Below are 17,325 nucleotides of genomic sequence, written 5' to 3'. Positions count from 1 at the left end.
TATAGCAGCGAGTGTTTGTGCGTATATATGAGCGCTTGCATCTGTACTATGTTAAAAAAATACATGCCGTGATTATACGGTCAGTGGCTCACCCGTACAACTCCGTATTTTGTTGATGATGCCATCAATTGACCAGTCAAACGTTTCACGTGGTGCAACTAGTGTTGCACCATCAGTGCATGTAACTGTGGGGCCCACCTGTCAGCGCGTATATGAAAGTAAGAAATGGTAGTTTGAGTCTGTATTGTGTTAATAAAATACATTTCATGGTGATCATACGGTCGCTGGCTCACCATACAACTCCGTAATTTGTTGATGACATGATCAATTGACTAGTCAAATGGTCCACATTCAGCAGCGCCATTACCATAGGGCCCACCCGTCAGCGCGTATATGGAAGACAAAAATGGTAATAAATTAGTGGTCGATGGGGATTCGAAGTCATGAGACCTCTGGTTGGCAGCCCGCACCCCCTAACCACACGGACAAGGATCGGCTTGTGATGATATGCTGAGCTAGTCGTTTTAATTGCACGCATGCACGAGCCACTGTGGTGAATACAAACTCAGCACACATGCACACAAACATGCCCGCCACGCTCGCATGCATGCATGCGATACTCACACGTACCGATTTAGCTACACTTCAGTCGACTGAATCGACTTTTGGGTCAGTCAATTTTCAGGGGGTGGTGGGGGGTGCTCGCTGGAGTTAAGGAAGAACCAACCGCAGTGTGGAGGTGGGCTCACCGGAGAGGTACCCCACTATTTATCTTAGGGTTCAGGGTGGGGCGATGGTTGCCGGCGGTGGAGCGGTGGCGTGGGGATCGCTGGAGAAAAAGCTCGGCGCGGGGGGGGGCTAGAGGGATGGCCGGGGCGGTGGTGGACCGGTGGTGGGGAGTGGTTTCTAGGAGGGCGGGGCGGCGTGGGAGCGCCGCTGGCCGTGGGCGGCGGCGGCGGCGGGCGTTCGGCCGATGGTGGTTGGCGGTTCAGTGGGGTGGAGGTTGAAGATGAACTGCAGGACCTTTATTTTGTATCCAACGGCTGGAAAATCGACCAACCAGAGATGAAAAAGTCAGTTGACTGACGTGTAGCCTCACACCGCACGTACACATGCACGCACGTAACACTCGCGCGCATGCAGGCATGCAACACTGACACGTACACATGCATTTACGAACACTCGCACGCACGCACACATGCATGCAACACTGAAACGTACACATGCACGCACGCCTGCATGCACACAACACACGATGCAAGACACACGCTCAACCTATACGTGCATGCACCCTTTGTTAAGGACGTGGGTTGTTACGGGTATTAATCAATCTTATCTGCGATAAGCAGAACACTGATGTTTGCAGTGGTCTTTATGAATCACAACGTACCGAACGGGCTATCAAGGTATGTAGGAAAATTTTAAAATTCTCTTACATTATATAGTAGGCTTATCTACATGAAATAGATGACGTCAGACTCAATGAACAATCATCGGTTTATGAAATGCCCGCTTCTGACCGCCCTGGCCCACCAAAAGCTCCTCCGCCGTGCGCTGCCTGCGTTGGGTCACTGACATGCAGGCCAGGTACCGAACGATCCCACACGTCAGTGGAAGAACGGCGCGGTGTCGTACGTTAGAGTCGAGGGCGCCGCTCGCTGCACGCCCTGCTAAACACGCCTCCTTGCCGCATTCAAATGCCTCCATGAAACCCATGTGGAAGCCGAGAAACCCACTCCAGACACTGGTCTGTTCATGACCGGGCCGACATTAAACGCAATGCCAGCCCCCGTCCGCTGTCTATTTAATCTCCTATTTAAACGAGGCCAGACGCCGGCCAAGGATCGCACACCTCCGCCACTTCCCTATCTCCTCCCTCACCATTTTGTCCACTCTTACAATGTCTTATGAAGAGTAGTTATCCGCATCTAAGCCGGCTAGGTGGCCCGCCGAGCCCGCCGGATACGAGCTATGCAACTCGCTGATCCACCTCCCTCCCCTCGCCCACCGGAGCCAGTTGCCACATCAAGCTGGGCGCGCGGTTCAGCAACTCGCCGCTCCAGGCCAGCTGGATGAGGAGTGGCGAGCTGCTCCACGCCGGCGCGGTGGGGAGCACATGCGTCGTCGCTGCCGGCCACGCCACCTTCTCGTACCGTGCCTCCCGTGTCTGCGACCGCATCTCCTGTTTCTCTGGACGAGACTCCCATGCTTGCCAATGTGCCATGCAAGAAGAGACAGAAGCCGGGTGCGCGGAGAGCGACGAGTCGGTGGCCAGTGCCTCCGCGTCCACCGCCATCATCAAGGAGAAGTAGAACACGGGAGGCCGCCGCCGCTTGGGTCCAATGAAGGCCACCACAGAGGCTACGCCGGCGTACACAACACGTGTGTTGCCGGATCCTTTTGTTGTGAGGACCTTCGTCGAACCCCCATGATCTCCTGATACGTCTCCGCCGTATCTACTTTTCCAAACACTTTTGCCCTTGTTTTGGACTCTAACTTGCATGATTTGAATGGAACTAACCCGGACTGACGCTATTTTCAGCAGAACTGCCATGGTGTTATTTTTGTGCAGAAATAAAAGTTATCGGAATGACCTGCAAAATCCATGGAGCAACTTTTTGTAATTAATAAAAAATATTGGCGAAAGGATCAACTCAGGGGACCCACACCCTGTCCATGAGCGTGGGGGCGCGCCCCCTGCCTCATGGGCCCCCTAGAGCTCCACCGACCTCAACTCCAACTCCATATATTCACGTTCAGGGAGAAAAAAAATTAGAGGGAAGGATTCATCGCGTTTTATGATATGGAGCTGCCGCCAAGCCCTAAACTCTCTCGAGAGGGCTAATCTGCAATCCGTTTGGGGCTCCAGAGAGGGGAATCCGTCGCCGTCGTCATCATCAACCATCCTCCATCACCAATTTCATGATGCTCACCGCCGTGTGTGAGTAATTCCATCGTAGGCTTGTTGGACGGTGATGGGTTGGATGAGATTTACCATGTAATCGAGTTAGTTTTGTTAGGGTTTGATCCCTAGTATCCATTATGTTCTGAGATTGATGTTGCTATGACTTTGCTATGCTTAATGCTTGTCACTAGGGCCCGAGTGCCATGATTTCAAATCTGAACCTATTATGTTTTCATGAATATATGTGAGTTCTTGATCCTATCTTGCAAGTCTATAGTCACCTATTATGTGTTATGATCCGACAACCCCGAAGTGACAATAATGGGACCACTCCCGGTGATGACCGTAGTTTGAGGAGTTCATGTATTCACTAAGTGTTAATGCTTTGGTCTGGTACTCTATTAAAAGGAGGCCTTAATATCCCTTAGTTTCCAATAGGACCCCATTGCCATGGGAGGGTAGGACAAAATATGTCATGCAAGTTCTTTTTCATAAGCACGTATGACTATATTCGGAATACATGCCTACATTATATTGATGAACTATAGCTAGTTCTATGTCACCCTATGTTATAACTATTACATGAGGAATTGCATCCGGCATAATTATCCATCACTGATCCAATGCCTACGAGCTTTTCACATATTGCTCTTTGCTTAGTTACTTTATCGTTGCTACTGTTACAATTACTACAAAACTGCTACTGCTACTTTTGCTACCGTTACCTTACTTCCATACTACTTTGCTACTAAATACTTTGTTGAAGATACTAAGTTATCCAGGTGTGGTTGAATTGACACCTCAACTGCTAATACTTGAGAATATTCTTTGGCTTCCCTTGTGTCGAATCAATAAATTTGGGTTGAATACTCTACCCTCGAAAACTGCTGCGATCCCCTATACTTGTGGGTTATCAGCTCCACGTAAGCGGTGAAGCCCCCTTCATACTCCATCTTGGGCATCAGCCAACGATGTCAATTGAGCAGTGGGGAAGCGAGTTGTCCTTTGCGCTGAAGCATATACCTCCGGGGCTCCCGGCAGTTTGGTGATCGTGCTGCCGGACATGAGTAAGAGAAATGGTCGGCAGGCGACCATTTAGGATAGGTATTATTATACATGTCCTATTTAGGACTAGCACCGCTTAGTTGATTTGAATTTAATGAAATTCATCATGTTTTTATGAAAATATGGTATTTTATGTGAATTCCATCATTGCTTATATGAAATATCACCGTGTTTGCATGAAATTCGTCCGGTTAGTTGAGTTCTGTCAGAATGTGTGCGGCTACGGTTGTATGGCATAATTTGCGGGTCGCCGGTCGGTCTGCGGCCGGCTCAGGCGGCGTGGTTGGACAAAAAAAGGATAGCTTGTGCGAACTCGTATCCAATGCGTGTGCTGGAGGATGCATGAGTACCCGAGTTCTTAATGTTCATCGTTGGCAAAGGCACGGGTGGACAAAAGCGTCGAAAATATTTTGGCTACCCCAGGCAAGATCCAAATAGCCCCTCCCAGCCCCACCCCTCCCAGCACATTCAAATTTGTCGTTCGCCGTGAAATTTTGTCATGTGTTGTTTTCATGGATATTTTGTTGTGTGAAAAGAAATTTATATATGTACGAATAATCGGTGTCCATGGTCTTCTGCCGGGACACTGTTGGATGGCCTCATTGTAGTAGTAGTGTAGAGTACTACCAGTACTACTCCTAGATAGTGAGTTTTACTACTATATCTAAGTACTAATTGCAACACATGCATGTGTTATCAGTATAATGACCATGTACGAATTTGATGGTAAGATTTGTGTAAGTTGGATGTCATATTATTGCTCTAACATGTGGTCAAAGTTAGCCTCCAAAACGCAGTTTATACCCTATATGGATTGAGGGAGTACATGCATTGCTGAGGTTTCTCTTAATCCTTGCATGCAACATTTTTATTTAAGCTTGAAATGTGAACATGTGAATGGGAGGGACTACTACAACCCTTCAAAAAGAACTGTAGTACTAATGGTATGATACTCCCTCCGTTCACCATTCACATGGTCAGTACTTTTGCGAACTATGGAAGTAACAAACTTATTCCACCACCCGGGATCTATTATATATGCATTGTGGATTTTAAATTGAGTCATATAGACCGGAAAGTAGGCACTTAGGGCATCCACAATGTATGCTTTTAGTTTCCTCTAATCCCTCTCCGCTCTTAAAGGCGGGCCTCTATACATTGCATGAACTGCCTCCAACAAAAAATTGGCTAGCATCGCGTCTAACCTTAGAGGCTACCTCTAACAATGTAACAATCCATCTGGTCCCAATTGTCAGCCTTAGGAAGCATCAGAAAGTAGGAGTACAAGAGAATAGTACTGATTGGACAAATGTGTTGTGGATCAACATTTTTTTTTAATTTCTGCTAGGGACCACCTTAGAGGTTGGTTAGAGTCTCTATACATTGTGGTTTTTTCATTTGATAAGAGGCAAACCATGTGGGGCCTACCTTAGAGGCAAGGCTCTACACACTGGAGAAGCTCTATACGTATTACTTTTGATGTGTCCCGTCAACTTGCAAAACGAGGAGAAGGTTGCTTAGTACGTCGTCTCCCCCGCCCACGGGCTCGGTGGCTTGCAGAGTCGCGGGACGAGGAGAAGCTTGCTTACTACGCCTATGCCTGCTCCCTCGCCCACGTGCGCGGTGGCTCGCATGACGAGGATAAAATTTTACTACTCCCTCTGTTACTCCTCGTCCCTACCTTGGTTAGAGAGATTATCATATTGTTCGAAATATATGTCTTTTAGTAGTAGGAGTAGTACTACATCAATTTCCTTGGAGTCCATGGTGCAGCAAGCTACCCTAGGCTATGTTACTACTCCCTCCTTTCTGGCTTATGGCTCAATTTCAAAATCTCTCCAACCAAGGTAGACGGTGAGTGGTGGAATTAATTTCGTTGTTTGCAGAAGTAACTAGTACACTCGTTTTTCTCAAGAAGTTATGTTTACCAATGCATTAATTACAATGAATGCATGCATGACCACTAATTTTCCATGAACTTCTGCATGCATTGGTGAGTTTTCTCTTGATAATGCTTGCATCAGGTGATTTAATGCACCTCGAAATCCAAACATGTGATGGTACTACTAGTACTCCCTCCTTTCCGGTTTATAGGGCTTATTTTAACTTTTTTTGTTTTTCCAATTTAAAGGGCTCATCTCCATCTCATTTTTAGTTTTCGAGACACATTAAATCTTTGCATGCAAGAACTAAAAAGGAACACACCAATGCATGTAATGTTCCTACTCATCTAGTGGCTAAGCATGCATGCACTGCATTTAATCCAAATTAATGCATGAGTTTAATTTGAGTAATTTTGTAAAGTACAAGATACATTCCTCCACTCACAAAATGCCTTGATTGATGAGATTTCAGATTTGAGCCCTATAAACCGAAAAGGAGGGAGTACAATTAAGACTTATAAAACAGAAAAACAATTTTTTTAGATGATCCCTATAAGCCGGAAATGAGGGAGTAGTAAGTAGTACTACCTCCATAGTGGGTACGTACTCTGTAAAAATGAGATTTTCCCAAAACTAAGTCGCTCAACCTTTATTTGCTTGTTTCCCTTCCTGAAGACTATGCCAAACTCCCCTGCCCGCCGCGCGGGAAAAGGCCCGCCCTCGCCTTTTTCAGTCCGAGTTTGTATCGATGGATTGCGCGAAGCAGCAAAAACCAAGCCGTGTCTTGTACTCCTCCGTCGTACTAAAAGAGTGGAGACTCTCGCTTTCATGAATTCTGTACTTCCTCTTGCCGACATGTGGGACATATAGCAACCGGGTCGGCATGTCATGCACCCAATAACAGTGCAGAACAACAATGAGACATCAAATCATAGTGCCGCACCTTCCCAGATGGATGAAGCAACCATTGTTTCACACTTCGCTGAATTCGCTTCGCCATCATCTCCTTCCTTCAAGAAAACCATGTATTGCTTCTGCCTCAAGAGGGATGCGCATCGCCTTGGTACATCATGACACGTGGGACCGCATGACATGCCATGCTCCCCCGCCCACCGCTCGGTAAAATCACCTCATTTTTACTACTTCCTCTGTGTCGGTTTACAGGGCATGCACGTCGTTCTATGTTGAGAATTTAACTAGCTACATAGTACTATGTGATGAACAATATATCTTTAGAAACTACATCCGCTTACGAATCCAATGATATACTTTTTGTGACATAGCAACTCATATTTAGTTAGTCAAAGGGATGACCTAGAACTATGTGCACACACTATAAACCGAGACAGAGGGAGTAGTATCATTTTAGATCAATATAGTCGGGATTCACCAAGGAGCAAAACCAAGTCGTAGGCTGCTCCTCTCGTGTTGGTGTAGTAACTCAAGAAGGGTCAGTCCACACACAAAATGTTGACACACTTAACAGGACCCCTTTGGCCAACATGTGGCTCATCCACCGTCTTGTTCCATGTGTGATGCACCAAATTATATTTCAGAGCAGTGGTTGGACTTGGAGGCACCCCGGTCATAACGCCGTAGTAGTAGTAAATGAGCGATGAGGGATCAAATCACAAAGCCCCACCTTTCCCGCATTAAGCTGGACGGACGAAGCAACCATCATTTCACTCTAGGGTGCAAGAACATAAAGAAAAGATAAAACCAATGATGCGTGCAGCAGCTACCTAGGGCACCCTAGGGTAGGAGCCTCCACTACAAATCCGCTTCTCCCTCGTCCTCTTGAAGAAAACCGATGACGCGTGCGGCAGGCAGGGTTTGTAGGAGTACTACGGTGTGCGGGGCCATGGTGTAGTAAACAGGAGAGGGATTGAGTTTGAGTCGACGCCTTAACACGGGTGGGCCACTTGGTTTTATGGAAACGAGGTAGCATTTTGGGTTTGGGGAACAGTGGAGATATACGTAGTACAAAAACTTGTGAACGTACTCCCTCCATCCAGGTTTATTAGGCCCTTGAGCAGTCTAAGCATGTCCCTTACTATTAGTCCCCGTAATTAAAGTTGAAATTAAGTCACATTAGAAAGTTTTGATTTCTCCTCGGACTCCCTCCCATTGGTGCGCTGGATGGTTATTTAAGAGGACAGAAATTGGTGGGATATAAATCTCTTGAGCATGCAGCCAATGCATGCCTAATATGCACGCCTAGGAGCAACTCTAGCATTAAACGCAGGCTGTCCATGCACTTCAATTGGATACGAGGCACAAGATATGTACCGGGAATACTCCACTGCATTGGTCCTAGAGTTTTTGTACTTGGGCCCAATAAACCAGGACGGAGGGAGTAGGTTGGACCGAAAGGCAATGATGGATGGGCCCCGCATTTTGAAATACACGCGGCCGCGTGAAATTTGCTACTCAAAATAATGCATAAAAGTTCCTCCAAAAACATCTATAACTAATGGCAAGTGAATGTATGTTAAAATGAAAATGTAATACAAAGAGAAAAAATGAATTGCAGTTAAAAGAATGGCATTTCTAACAAAAATGTGAATGTGAACTACATATGTGTGCACGTGACCAACACATACATTTTCAATACAAAATCTAATGCAAGAAATAAATTATGAGTAACATGCACGAATTGATGATGTGGTGCTTGCATGCATAGAGTACAAAAACAATGTGATTTATGACTTGCATGCATGTCCATGAAAAAAGCTACTAGTGGGTTGTACTAGCTATTTAGGAATAGAGAAGATGTATACATGGAAGTTGTAGGGAAAGAGATGACATATCTCTCAATTCCTATGAGTAGGGATTGGAAAAGATATGTCATTTGGTTTACATCATAGGAACTTTTCTATTGAATCTAGAGATGACATGTATCTCAATCCTATAAGGAGGGATTACAAAAGAGATGTTATTTGGTTCACATTATAGGAACTTTTCAATTGAATATACGCTAATGTTTATTTTCCTTCAAAATTGTGGGAGTATAGGAATACATTCATATGAACCAAGTGGCTCTAAAGCTATAAAAATGATATCATGTTTATTTTCCTTTGAAATGTGGAGTATATGAATCTATTCCTATGAACCAATTGGCTCTAAAGGGAAAAAAATCCTATAAAAATCATATCATATAGAGTTCCTATGATATTCATCCACACCAAAGGATGGTTGAAATTGTTGCAGGTCCTACGATGGTCTTTCTGATAGAGGCGAGGGTGTCCTGATCTTCGATGAGATGATAACTATCGATTTGGTGGAGACGACTTTAATGATCCGACTACAAACGTACACGGCGTTGCGCCTTAGCAATCGCTAAACCAACTCTGAGAGGTTATTTACCATGCTAGAGCACGATCAACCTGACCACGAAGGTTGATTCCTGCAAGCAATCGAAGAACGAGCAAGAATATGATAAATCAATCTGAATATTGCGAATATGGATGAACTATTGACAAAAGTGGGGTTTCATAAGCGGTCTTGGTCTGGTCATTGGACACAAACGAAGTACACGAAGTTGCAGCAATGGCTATCTTTAAACTAAATAAAACCCCAGTCTAAACGATGCCTTAAGAGCTATATTTATAGGGAAAAGAGAGGGGATTTCGTCCACCCTAGGTAAGGTGGGACTATAACACCTCCTAAGTCGTTTCCCCTACAATATGGACTCTAAAAATAGATTACATGGGCTTGGCCCAAAATAAGGTGGCGCAACACCAATAATAAGGTATGGACGAAATTTATGAAAGGCCATCATGTATATTTCGTCCATCGTCTTGTATGTCGTCATGGTGGCTTCAAAGTCCGAAAATCTCCACTTGAACCTTGGTTCTTGTTCTCTTCGCACGCACCTTCATCTCCGTGCTTAACGATGCTCCAATGTTCATCCTTCTTGTCCGTGCTAGGCCCTTCAATTGCAAGCAACACAAATGTATCTAAGTTAGGCAGCATCATATTCTCAGGAATACTAGAAACATTACCAAGAAACGAAAGTACCTGATAATTTAATTGGCGTATGCAAGCTCTAGCAACTGTTCCAAGATGTAAAACAGCAGGGGATATGGGTGTAACTGTGCTAGCCATGTCCCCATCACTTTCTTTGTACAATCGCCCCCTCCCCCATCTTTATAGTTACCTCTCAAAGATGAATTAAATGATATATACTGGGTATTCTATATGTGCATTTGGTATACGAAAACTAGGTAAAAGTTTGCGAGGTTCGAGTTCTCATTAAAGCTATATGCACTACATTTTGGAACGGAGGTAGGAGCATACGGCAGTTGCTAACACTCACGTGGAAGATTTGTGTTTCAGAGGAGTGGCTATTCTGTTAAATGACATGTCAAAACTAACACTGTCGGATGCCGATCTAATGGTTCTTACGGAGTTCGTCGGGAAACGGCTTTTGGCGCACGTTTGTCAGATATGATTTACGGACACATGCATTGCATTGATACGTGCCCTCTCTCTCTCACACACACACACACGCACCCTCACAAGTCACGACTCTCTCGAGTCCTCTTGCACCCATCGTCTATTTGTAGGTAGACGTCACACACATATGTGCTATTCACACCCTACCCTCAGAATGTAGCAACCCGGCCTCAAATGGTCAAGTCTCTGTGTATCAGTGCCATCCCTGGATCAATATGCTGGCACACACAATACATCAATGTATATATGAAATTGCAATCACATGTATAAATAACGTAAAACTGATATATACCTCATAAGTCTCAGCGGAAAACAATCAATTGGGTGTGGAGTCCCATCAACGCCATCACCAGATTGAGTGTAGACCGTAACCCAACAACAAAACTCACTCGTCGTAGAAAAATAATCCTGCAACATGATACATTGCAGCCATGTAGGTCAGTACATTGAATGTATCGGCAAGATCACTGGAAGAAAAAAGATGATAAATTATACTATATGCAATATGGCTTTGTGGATGTCTGAGTTTTGTTTGCGTAAAAGTTGCTTTTATTTTCCCTACATCAAAGGAATAACAGGAGTCTGTACTATGGAGTTTTCTATCATGACATGGTTCCGCCAACCGATGTCTCATAGCCCAAATCATCATAAGTTGCCCATAATTAAGTTATCAGTCCGGTGCTAAGAGTTCTGAGATAGATCCAAGTCCAGAGGCTCAAATTGTTCGTAACCAGGGACAAAGCTAATGGATTATGTTTTAACCCTCTATAGAGGTTTTTACACTTTACCCGCAAGATTCAATCCCTCTTTTTACGTTCTCACACTTCATGATGTTTGAGAACAAGGCGACCGAAATATGATCTTCCAAAGAGTTCCTTTGACCACTTTCCGATGCTCATCCAATCCTACTGTAGTTCTACATCTGCTAGCACCGTCCCAGTCAGAGTCACAACTAAGGTCACCCAAGCTAGAGCCCATAATGTCTTGCGGTTTCATAGGTAAGCTTCCGGGCATGAAGTATTCTTTCGTCTCTTTGAGCCTGGGTGGAGCTTTCCGCATGATATCACGGCGCTTCTCCGAAAATCACTGAGTACTGGGCACACCATGTACCCTTCTTAACCATTCTCCGCCTAGAGGTATATTGAATTCTTGTCTTGAGTCTTGAAATCTTGAGACCTTGAAGATGCTGTCCATGCAGATGCCATCATGGAGTTGTCGTCATTGACGTAGAGTCCTTCACTTCACACCATTCACGAGCACTCATACCAATCCTCATCTACGATAGCGTAGAATAATATAAACACTGTTCCCGGGGCTTGCTAACAGGGGTGTGAGTTCCTACCTCATGCTTCTACCCAACTACAAGATTCAATATACTACTGGAGGATCATGAATGGTGACACTAAATGCATTAAAAACATAGGTATAAACAACATGGTCAAAGTGAACTTGCCTGGTAAGTTGATGAAGATAATCGCACTCAGATAAAGACTTGGTAGAACTATTCTTCACTCCAATGGAAATCTATATAGTCAAACATAGTATTCACATAAGAAAACATACTAGCAAGAAATTCTAACACTCAAATAAAATGCAAATCACAAGGAACACCAGATAAAAACCACGAAAAACAAATAGCTTTGTCCTAAGTAAAATTTAACAACAAAGAAAATACTAAACTAACAAGTTAACAGAAAAGAAAATAGGTTTCCATTAAAATAACAGAAATAATTTTTCACAAACTTTTAGTAGCAAAAAGAAACAAATAAAAAGCTTTTACAAAACTCTAACTAGGTCCTATAAAAGTTTATATACAAAAATAAAGTAAATAGATTTTTAAAATAAAATAAAAGTGTCTACTGTTTAATAACATTAACAAAACTAAATTTTTCAAAAATGACAAAAAGTTTTAATAAAAAACATTTAAATAGTAAGAAAAAAAAATAACCCTAAACTATGTAAAACAATACTGTTTTGCCTAAAACCCTAATTTAAAATAAACGTAAACTAAGTTGCAAATGCCTACTATTTAGAGAAAAGATCAAGTGATCACTAGCAAAAAGAATTAATAAAAAGCTATTTTAAATAAAAGTTAGTAGCAATCTAGTGTTTGTTACAAATCTGTTGAAATTCGAAATTTTAAAAATTTCAAAAATATTTTTCGTTGGGTCCACGGGATAGATGGGATTTTTATGAATACACGGCATAAAGAATCATCAAAATAGGAGTAGTAGATCTAAAGATATAAAAAAACAAAACTGATTCTAAAAAAAAAAACAGATGGTGCGTTAGCTACATAGCCTACTGCTATTGGGCCAGGAGACGGGCGATCTGTAACTAAAAGGTGCTCGGCCGAAACTTAACAGAAACGTGCACGCGTGTTTATAAATAGAAAACCAGCAAACCCAGTTCGACCTAAACCAAATAAACCATATCTAAAAAAACCAATCTACTTAAATTATAAAAACCTAACTGATTTTTTTAACGAAGGCTAACATGGGCGCTACGAGGCTTACAGATAGGCGGTGCTGGCAGAGAAGCAGAGCACCGGCGGGTTGGTGGCTCCGGTTGCCGGCGGGGACGACGGAGGTGTCCCTCGGGTGCGGCTTGGTGTGGGATCCTGGTGGTGGTAGAGTTGGTCGACGGAGAGGGCGGAGGGATGCAGTGCGTCTCGGCGGAGCTCCGGTGCTCCGGCGGCTCGGGCGAGCTCGGGGTGGTTCCTCCGGCAAGACCTGGGTGACTACAAGATGTCAAACGGGCGCGCAACGGCAGGGGAAAACTATTCACGGAGGGAGGGATCTTGGAAAGCTCACCGGCGGTCGGGGTCGAGCGATGAACTATGCGTGGCCGGCCTAGATTAGAATAGCGAGGATGTCGTCTAGAGGGGGTCTTGGGCGTGGGTATCCAAAGAAATCAGTTGAGGGGTTCACTGGGTACTTATAGGCATCTTCGCGTGGAAGGGGGCAGCTTCGGGGATCAGATTCAAGAGATCACAGACGCGGGCGGCATGGCTATCTCATGTTCTGTTTATTTCCATGAGAGGAATAAGAAAGGAAAGAAAAAATAAAAGGAAAGGGGAGTTGGGCTGTCCAGGAAAGGAAAGTGGAAGGGGAGGGGCGCGCTGGGCCTAGTGGGGCGGCGTACTAGTTGGCCAGAGACCTTGTGCGTTTCTTTTTTCAATTAAAAGCAGGAAGGAAAACCAAAATGGAAGAAAATAAATAAAACTTTTACATAGGAATATTATATATCAAAAAGTCAGAAAAAGATTTCCTAAAACATGAACTGTTTTTCAAGTTCAAATAAAATCTAGAAAAAATCAAATAAAGCAAAAAGTGTTGCTCTTGCAATAAAACCAAATAAAAATAATTTTTAAAATACCCAAATTATTTCAAAATTATTTTTCTCTCCTTTTCTACTGTAGGGAATCATTTTACCCTATTTTCCATATACTTTATTTTTGGAGAAAAATAATCTAATTAAAAATGCAAATAACTCAAAATTGAAAGTGGGTTTAAAAAAATACTTCCAAATGACTTTCAATTTGATTCTTTTAAACTTCCAACTCATATTTCACATAATTTGAAGAAGTCATTTCATCCTCTCTCATGAAAATCATTGAGTTGCATAAAGTTTCTGAATTTTGAAATATTTTCAAGTGGAACTCAAATCATTTCAAATCCCTTTTCATTTCTTTAAGTGGAAGAAGTCACATCATCTTCACTCTCGGGTATTGTGATGAATGAATTTGAATTCATGGAGATAAAAATGCAAAGTGAAAGCCTGGGAAAGTCATTTTATTCCCTCTCATTCAACTTTCAAAAAGTTTTAGATTACACTCAATTTCACACAATCTATCACACAACAAGCAAACAAACAAGCATAATAATTTATTTAATATAACATTCCAAAATATAGATTTTTGGGATGTTACACAGAACTTCTAAAAAATAAAAGACGTCATGCACCTTTTATTTTAACTCACATGTCACAAACTTATGATATTACTCTTGTGACGAACGTTTTTGGGCGTAGTATATTGTACTCTCACGAAGAGAAGCGGTTCACGCACACACTAGTTATCTCACACCCACTCACGGGTACACGTAGGAGTGCATTGTTTTTGATGGAGGGTTGGGGACCACACGTGAATGATACAGTATTGTGCGTCCTAGACGCGGTGGCACGTTATTGATCGAGTTTTATTTTTACTTGAACTTTAAATGAAAATAGTGGTTCGCGCGTATTCAATTTAATAACGGCTGGTACAACAAACTCACTCCATATATATAAGCAGGAGCCTCGGCGCTTGCTTTACTAGGGTTCCTCTCTTTCACTCTCTCATGCTCTCCAGATCTAAGCAGGACATAGGTGGCCACACACTCTCTCTGCTCACGGCTGGTCACAAATCCGGTCGGACCACCTCGACCGGGGAAGGGGTGTATGTGCATTGTTCACGCAGTCGTCAGTGGCGAGGGAGGAGACCAACAGCTGCCCGCGCGTCCTGATCGGTGGTTGTGTCGTTCTCTCCGAGACAGCGCCGACTTGGGAGGGCCTCCGACCCCTTCTTCCTCCCTGCGGTATTGTGGCCAAGATGCGGCCTCGAACGCCGTCTTTGCCACATGCCGACAACCCTGAGGTATATATTCCTTCGAAACCTGCCCGCGCGTCCTGATCGGCGGTTGTGCCGTTCTCTCCGAGACAACGCCGACTTGGGAGGGCCTCCGACCCCTTCTTCCTCCCCGCGGTATTATGGCCAAGATGCAGCCTCCAACACCGTATTTTGCCACATGCCGACAACCTTGAGGTATATATTCCTTCGAAACCTGCCTTGCACTAATGCCCCAGCTCCCCACGTGTCTGCCTGTGGATCTTTTTCTACTTCCATCGGCTGTTCCAAAGACACCTAGACTTTTACTATTATTAGAGGCAAAGCTAGTTCATACAGTCGAATCTAAGAGTTCGTTCAAACAGGGAAGAAAGTAGGAAAGTTGTAGCATGAATCTAGGACTTGGTTCTAAGAGGAAACGTGGGAAAGTAATAGATACTGGCTACCCAACCGGTCTCTTGGCTGAAAAGGCAAAGAAAGCATGGTGGATGGCAAAGGGTGGGGGGAAGTGGACCTGTCTCTTAGTCGAAAAAGGAAAGAAAGTCACGGGTGTTTGGGGGGTGTTGGGGGACAACGCAAATGAGAACGAGCAGGTCTAGATTTCCTGTGCTCACATAGGAAAATGTTACCGAGGAGATAAAAACGGGACAAATGCAGACATGCTGACTGAGTGTTTGCCTCTCTCCGCAACCACATCTACCTCACCACTTTATGCCCCTGCTGTCCCTACGCCCATATCGCTACCGTTAATGTAAAATAACATGAAGCATTGAGCAATGCCACCTAATGTCACTATTAAGTAATGGTCTAGTGCTGTCGATAAATTGAAGCAATGCCACCTAATTTCACTATTAAGTAATGGTCTAGTGCTGTCGATAAATTGAAGCAATGCCACCACCATTTTATGAAGTGCTTCCGTCTTGCTTTATTTCCCATGAATTGTGTTTTTGCAGTCACACTTAAATCTCACACTGCTAACATTGCTTCATCCTAGTGGAACTGCACAAATTTGATCGCATATTTACTGACCATGTGCTACTCTCATGACAGTAATACTAATGTTATTGTTCTGCATGTTAATATAGTGGTAGTGTTGATGTGATGTGATGCTACTTACTTAAGGGCACTTTCATACTGTCAATGTAGTGCCAATTATAACACAATAGATGTTGTTGTTAATCATATGCCACTGCAAATAATTGTCACTGTTAAAATAACCATATTTCATATTTGCGCAAATAGGGATGTCTATCTCCATATCATTTCTATCTGTGCAATCAAAAGTGCACACCTCAGTTTTAGTAGAACTGCACAAAATGAGATGGTTGTTCCTAGCTGACGTCGTCTAACCACCCGTCTTCCAGGTATTCCTATATTGGTAGTAACTAGGTAGAATGACCAATGCAATCTAAAATAAGCTGATTCGTACCTTTTACTTCCTGATTGCAGTGCAGGGACGAGCGAAAATAACTGCATCCTAGTAGGGAATGCACTTTCTCCTGGTTCATCCATGGACGAGGACTAGCTGGCACGGTGCACAGAGGTTTTTGTGACAGGTGCGCGGACAAGAGGCATTGTGGCCTGCTTATTTATGCAAATAGCGGTGCTTAAATTTGGTGGAACTGCATAAGAAGTTCAGATGGTCAGTACACTACATGGTTCAGTTCAACATTCCAACTGAGAAGACAATTATAATTGGTTATTCTGGAATGAGAGAACCTAACCCTGGATGGTGGCAACAAGAAAAATTAGAGTGAACACCAAGAAATTAAAGCCTGCCCCGGGAGGCCCTTTGCCCAGAGAAGCCTTGCTTGATTTTTCCTGGTTCGTAAACCTTCTCACAACTTTGTCTTTTGCTGTGAACTAGTATATGTTTGTTATGTTCTATGAATCATTGAGATGTATAAAATTGCTTAACTTATGATTTTCAAGTATTTTATGAAGCCGAGTTTAATGTGAATGTTCCACATGAACGCTGGACTAGCGTGTGAACGTTTGAAATTTACATTGTGGCCTCAGTTAACTGCATGAACCACTGTAACAAGATACGTAGTTGCTTATATGCCAGACAGCAGATTATTGATTGGTAGCTGGTCGATAGCCAACTTTTCTAGTGTTGAAGCGAGCTGAGCCAATGTGTCGTGTTTTGCACAACTGCTTACAAGTGGGGTAGCACCAATAGTGTTTACAAGTACTTAACCAGCCTTATGTACCATATGTATACGTCGGTGCATAGTTTTCAAACGAGTACTCCATTTCATCAAACACACACTGCTCGTATGATAAACCGTGACAACTTATTTCTTACCAATCCATATTCATGAAAAAACTAGTGGGGACGCATCTGTTTCGGCAACAATTAGGATGGTTCTCACATGAGTCATGGGCACACAAAAGTAGCAGCAGTT

The sequence above is a fragment of the Triticum dicoccoides genome, chromosome 4B, assembly GCF_002162155.2.
Source record: "Triticum dicoccoides isolate Atlit2015 ecotype Zavitan chromosome 4B, WEW_v2.0, whole genome shotgun sequence".
NCBI lineage: Eukaryota > Viridiplantae > Streptophyta > Magnoliopsida > Poales > Poaceae > Triticum > Triticum dicoccoides.
The sequence above is the reverse complement of the archived record's forward strand: the minus strand, read 5'-3'. Positions refer to the sequence as shown.